At 34.4% G+C, this 7092-nt stretch overlaps 1 pseudogene; it reads right to left on the bottom strand.

Annotated features, from left to right (window-relative positions):
• Positions 1-351: 351 nt before the first annotated feature.
• On the bottom strand, positions 352-4549 carry LOC125775810 (sodium-coupled monocarboxylate transporter 2-like; annotated as a pseudogene).
• Positions 4550-7092: the final 2543 nt, after the last annotated feature.

Below are 7092 nucleotides of genomic sequence, written 5' to 3'. Positions count from 1 at the left end.
CTCCTCAAAATCAACATCGCCAATCAACCAATCTGTAATCATCGGAAATTAGGTGACATTAAAGCCTCAATTTTTAGAAGAAGAATGCACGTAGCGATTCTCGTTTAATGGCTTCAATTGGCTCAAAACGCTTCCCCGAAGCGGTCGTTTGAGTTTGCTGAAGAGCCAGAAGTCGAATGCTAATACATTATTATTCATTTAGCAATATCTTCTTAAGATTGATAAGGAGGAGTGGTTTTAAGGAAGAAGAACTAACACTATTGCTGTAACTATTTGCGAAGATTAACATTAAAGGCAGATATTTATCTGAATTTTGTCCCATTTACGACTGAATAAATCAAAAAGGATTGGTTTAAAAAAGTGAATAGATAAAAAATTAAGTTTTATTCAATCTGCATATTTTAGTATTTCTCCGTAGCACCTTTGTGTTTGGACTTATTCAAAATATAAGTTGATGTTCGTTCAGAATTAGCTCGGGTTTAATGAGGGCTTGATTTAGGCGTAGCATTGAAACATTCATTTGGTAAAAATCTGTGTTGAGTAAAAAGAAATATTGAAATAAATTAGTAATAAATTTTGGAATATCATTAATTGTAGCTCTAAAACATTCGTGCTTTTAAAGAGGGAACAGACCTGGGGTATATAGAAATCGCTCTTACCTATGAATTACAGGTGATATTACATTTGCGTCCAACGTTTTCAAATCCTTTGGTCCGCAAAGGAAAGATGTGACCGTGCCAACCAGCAATGTTGATAAAACACCAATCACAGTTATCCAATGATATGATAAACGATATAAAGGAAATACGTCCGACTCATCAACATAACCGGGTACAGTTATTGTGGAATTAGCGGGACACTCCGATACGAAAACTTCCAACATATGCGAACCAAGTTGACCGCTTGCTACTGCTGCTTGTGTGCCAAAAGACACCCAACCTGACATAATTGCGCCTGCAGCAGCGCCAGCCAAAGCACCTTTCGTTGTGCTCCATGGTACCAACATGCCGAGTGTGAATATACCACAACTGGTGCCAGTTTCAATGGCAACCAGCGAAGCTACTACACTCAAAATGCCACTTAACTTTTCGAGTACAAAAATTAACGCAACCGTAATTATACCCTGAATAATTATTGTGAATTTGACAAGAATCGTTGAAGCGCGTTCGCTTAGCTTCACTTTAAAACTAGCACGCACAATATCCTGAAGAATTACCAAAGCACCGCAATTAAATCCCATCGATAAAGAACTTAAGCCTGCGCCAAAGACGCCAGCTATAAAGAGACCCGGTATGCCTTGCAGATGACCAACAATTTGCATTACATAGATCGGTAATAACTGATCGCTATTCTGTAAGAAAATTACGTAATTTTATCGAGTACCATATAAATGGTAATTTAATATTTACCGAGATAAGTCCAGCGCTTAGTGGATCACAGTTTCTATAGTAATCAAATATCAATAAACCAGCAAAGCAGCAAAACGAAATGAATATTATAGCACTAATCGCAAAGATGGTCATCGATTGCTGTGCTTTTTTCAATGTCGGCAGGGACAAGTAACGTTGAACCATAGCCTGATTTACACTATTATTACTGGTCCAATAGAAAAAGCCACCAATCAGTACAGCCCATAATGACTGTCTCTCATATAACGATGGGTTTATACTGTAATATAAAAATGATAGGTAGAAAATTATATAATTGTAGAATATATATCATACATAGATATTGCTGCGGGGAAATATGAACGCACTTATTTTTCATTCAACGATTATTTAGACTTACTTAGCAATAATAATGCGCCCACCCTCAGCAGCGTGCTGAAATACTGGTCCAAATCCACCTGCATATATCGTTCCAAGTAGGACGACAACTATAAGCCCAATAAACATAACCAATGTTTGCCAAGCATCAGTGTGGATCACAGCCTTAATACCACCCTAAAATTTATGTTTAGATAGTTAATTCATCCATATTCGTTTAACCTAAAATGGTGGTTTTAAAGAGACAGATAGACCGATTTCAGTATATTGAAAAAGGAACTAACTAGTACTAATTACGGTTATCATTTTTTAACTTAAGTTCTCAAACTATTATTGGTTTTGAAAATCATTGTAGATTCGTCACAATACTCTAAAGTGGTATTGCTCTCTTTCTTTTTGACACTCTTAATGAATTTTTTTAATTATGTTAGTATAATCTTCTTCTTTCGATTGGAAACTCTACAAGTAAGGCGTTGAAAGAAGTTATAAGTTCTTAACCGGGATTTTCACAAAGTATTTTGATAGGTTATAGTCATTAATTACAATTCTCAGCAGAAATAAGTCCATCAGCGCGTTCATTTTTTATTACTATGATGCCCACATGCGAGTGTCTCTTATTTTCGGTTTTTTCCTAATCAAGCCACATTTTCTAACTCCAAATATTAACCTCTTATATACTATATATCTATATATTACCAATATGGTGTAGATCACTACAATTAAGCTGATGAAGCTACTAGTGATGTATACATTTATTCCAGTGACTAAGGAGCAATAATAGAAAAATATATTAATCAAACTTTTCTTGATAAAATATAGCATTTTACTGTAAAATTACCTTGATTAAACGCCAACGAGGGCACATATAAAACTATTGGCAAGTACGAAATCTGAAGCGCATAATATAAATAATAATTTCAACATTTCGTAATCTAAACGAAGTATTTCTTTATACCTACCAAGTTAAAAGTAAACAGAACCGCGGCAATTGTCCGAACGCTGCCGCCGAAACGAATTTCCAAATACTAAAAGTAAACGCAAAATTTTTTTGTAAGTCTGAAGAAATGAGAGAAAATTTTTGAAAAGATCTCGGGAGCCTAAAATCTTGAAAAAATTCTTTACATAATGGAGCAACCTTATATTGTATTTATGAATTATAAATATGTCTATGCTGTTAATACTGGTTCAATTAACTTTACTGCAACATGAAAAATGAAATGTAATATATTTTCCCTTTCCAACTTAATAATCAAGTTTATACAGACTGGTTCCTTCTCAACTAATGTATAAGGATTTCTAAAATGTTTTCAAAATTTCTAATTAAAGTTTTTAGAATTGCAACTCCAATTAGAACTTTCTACTACTTTCTTTTAACAATAACTTTTAACAGTAACAAATAAAATTATTAGTTTTAATAAAAAGCGATTTTATTAATATAATAGAACGAAAACAAAATACTTACCTCATAAGAGGAACTAACTTTTAACACGGAAAATACTGGTATATACACTTTTGACACCGTAATTGCCATCAAAATGATCGATATAATGATGAACCAATATTGAGTGCCATTGTTGTAGATTTCCGATGGTGTGCCCAGCATAGTTACGCCAGAAATGTAGCTATTTTCATAGGGACAGATATTTTTTGTAAATCATTATTTTATTAAGAAAACAAATTATATTATGAAGAAGCGAAAAGGGAATATAAGATTAATTTTTATGTCTATAATGGCATACTAACCTTGCAACAAGACTCATTGCCACTGGAAACACTTTCATTTGCCTGGATCCCAGCATATATTCACTCATTCCTTTAGAACCAAAGTCCGGCACATTATGATCTTCCAGTTCCTCATCACGACTTGGTTTAACTGGTTTCTTTCTAAATTAAGCAAGTTTAGTAAATATTTATTATTGATTTTCGTTGTAGTTATTACCTTATGTAGCCAAAATAAATACCGATTCCCGTAGAGAACAACAAAAGCGCTCCAAGGACAAAGTAGTCGGGAATTGAAAAATGAAATTGTGAATGTTTTGCATAGTTGGAAGTCTGTAATAAGAAAGGTAAATATTTCTATCCTTGGTCTCAGTGAAAAAGTCATTATTATTAAATATGTGTTTAGAGTTATTCTGAGTAAATGTAATCAGTGTATATATGATCTATGATCACTAGAGAAAACGTGAATCAAGATCACCAATTCCTGGTGCCAAATTACATTGAAATATCTCTTACGCTAACCGATAGGTCTTTTTGCCTTAAAGCTCTCATTAGTGTTAAAAATATGTATTGCAAAGTCAAAACTGCTTATAAATCAAAATTTAGACCATCAAAAATGTCAAACTTTTCAATAACGTTGTGAGTTTCCAGAATGCAACACTAGGATTTTCAAATCCCAAAATATAAAAGGCAACATACTTAAGAATATAAAAATGCAATCTAACACTAAAATTTTAAAAGGTTTTTGCTAAAGTAATTCTAATAGTTTACGATATACATATGTATTTGTAGTTCATTTGAAATTTCACCTTTTTATTCAATTGTATTCCTTATTTAACACACAAAGTAATGAAATGCTCAAATTAAAATTTATTTCGTTGATACGTCCTTGTATACTAATATTTCTTACCCGGTTCTGCATTGTGAATAATTAATAATAGCGACGATAGAAGGCTAGATTATAATTATTCATATATTCTCTGTATTTAAAAGCCTTTGAAATTATTTGGGCAGTATCAGACAACCGCTGCAGTGTCACTGAAATTTTCGCTTTGGTAAAATTTTAGCTAATGACTTCCAGCTATTGAAATTTTACGAGCGAACGTTGTTTATTTTTTTATTAATCCTCTAACCAACCAGTTTATTTAACCATTCTATTGCCCTAATTAAAATAACTAACAAATAAATGTGATGTATGACAGGAATATAGTATGCAGTATAGAGTGTCTAATATGCAAATATTCTGTTTGATTAAAAAAAAACTTTGATAAACAATGCTCACTAAATCTTGTTTAAATATTGATCAATCACAACTGCGACAATATTCTTTTATCAATTGTTTAAAATTTGTTGACTAGAGGACATCTTTTCCGATACAAATTTTTTTTCTATAAGATTTCAAAATAAAGAAATCCTGATCTCGCAAACCCAAAAAAATTATGTGCGCATAAAAAAATAAAATTCAGAAATTAAATTTGGATATAATCGCAATTTTTGATAACAAATATGAAACGTTTTTCTTATTATGTTTAAAGTATATATCAACCGAAATAAATTAATTTTATACGTCATATACTTTCACACAAGTTTAGATACCAAATACTTGTATATACTAAGCTCATAATAGGAAGGAAGTCACTGAGCTAACCTTATGTGCGATATCATATCGCATAAACTAGTTATTATGTATATATAGGGTGTCTCAAACTGATGCTTTTCAGCAACACGTAAATGTTAGATAGAATGATAACTTCCGATTAGTGTTCGAACATCTGTACAATTAGAAAACAAAAAAAAAAAACAGGAATCGGGCAATATTCGCCTGACTGGCGGTTTCTAGATTCTTAGTTCTTTGAATAATTATATAAAATTGGTATAGTAGAAGTTCCAATAGTTTTGTGTGGGCACGAAGGCTTTAACGTATGCACAGTACATTAGTTTTGACCCCAACATTTCCGTCATTGTAATATAAATCAAAACTAATTGCTTTAAATACAATTCAACTGGAACTATATTGGAATATGGCTTTATGATATGGATCCTTAATTGCCTAGCCAGTGCTTAGGTGACATTCGCGCCTCAATGTGATGTGTTTTGTAAATCACAACGTGACTTCATGTTAAGCTGGCTGCTAGCTAGCTCTATAAAAGAAAAGCAGGCACCCTGCCTAGCCAGTGCTTAGGTGACATTCGCGCCACAATGTGATGTGCTTTCTAAATGACAACGTGACTTCATGTTAAGCTGGCTGCTAGCTAGCTCTATAAAAGAAAAGCAGGCACCCTGCCTAGCCAGTGCTTAGGTGACATTCGCGTCTCAATGTGATGTGCTTTGGAAATCACAACGTGACTTCATGTTAAGCTGGCTGCTAGCTAGCTCTATAAAAGAAAAGCAGGCACCCTGCCTAGCCAGTGCTTAGGTGACATTCGCGCCTCAATGTAATGTGCTTCGGAAATCACAACGTGACTTCATGTTAAGCTGGCTGCTAGCTAGCTCTATAAAAGAAAAGCAGGCACCCCGCCTAGCCAGTGCTTAGGTGACATTCGCGCCTCAATGTAATGTGCTTCGGAAATCACAACGTGACTTCATGTTAAGCTGGCTGCTAGCTAGCTCTATAAAAGAAAAGCAGGCACCCTGTCTACCCAGTGCTTAGGTGACATTCGCGTCTCAATGTGATGTGCTTTGGAAATCACAAAGTCACTTCATGTTAAGCTCGCTGCTAGCTAGCTCTAAAAAAGTAAAGCAGGCGCCCTGCCTAGTCAGTGCTTAGGTGACTTTCGCGCCACAATGTGATGTGCTTCGGAAATCACAACGTGACTTCATGTTAAGCTGGCTGCTAGCTAGCTCTATAAAAGAAAAGCAGGCGCCCTGCCTAGCCAGGGCTTAGGTGACATTCGCGCCTCGATGTGATGTGCCTTGGAAGTTACAACGTGACTTCATGTTAAGCTGGCTGCTAGCTAGCTCTATAAAAGAAAAGCAAGCACCCTGTCTACCCAGTGCTTAGGTGACATTCGCATCTCAATGTGATGTGCTTCGGAAATAACACAAGGATATCTCACTGCGTAAGCTAGTTGAAGAAAATGAGGTGTAAACATTTAGACACTTTCTTCTCCTCATTCAGTCCTCAAATCTAATGATAGAAAATAGTGGATGTGGTGCCCATCATAGTAGAGTGAGCAATGTAACTTATAGGGAAAAATTTAAGTAATTACATTATTAAGAAAGTACTTCTTTATACGAAGAATGATGTGTCCATATAAGATTTATGTATCTTGGTGGTATCTATGCCAAATGTCACATCAAAATAATCATTTTTGTTGTTAGTTTAGTACTAAGAGCAAAAAGTAGTAAGATTTTTTTCATAATTTTAAAATTCTTAATTTCTCCTCAAAATCTATATCGCCCCCTCAATGCCAACGTTTTTTCCAATCCTCGGAAACAGTTGTTAAAGTCAATTTCCGGAATAACCTTCAATGCGCGTAGCGATTCTCGTTTAATGGCCTCAAAACGCTTTCCCCGAAGCGGTCGTTTGAGTTTGCTGAAGAGCCAGAAGTCGAATGCTGATACATTATTATTCATTTAGCAATATCTTCTTAAGATTGATAAGGAG

The sequence above is a fragment of the Bactrocera dorsalis genome, chromosome 1 (assembly GCF_023373825.1).
Source record: "Bactrocera dorsalis isolate Fly_Bdor chromosome 1, ASM2337382v1, whole genome shotgun sequence".
Taxonomy (NCBI): Eukaryota; Metazoa; Arthropoda; class Insecta; order Diptera; family Tephritidae; genus Bactrocera; species Bactrocera dorsalis.
Note: the sequence above shows the minus strand (reverse complement) of the source record. Positions and strands in the feature narration are given on the sequence as shown.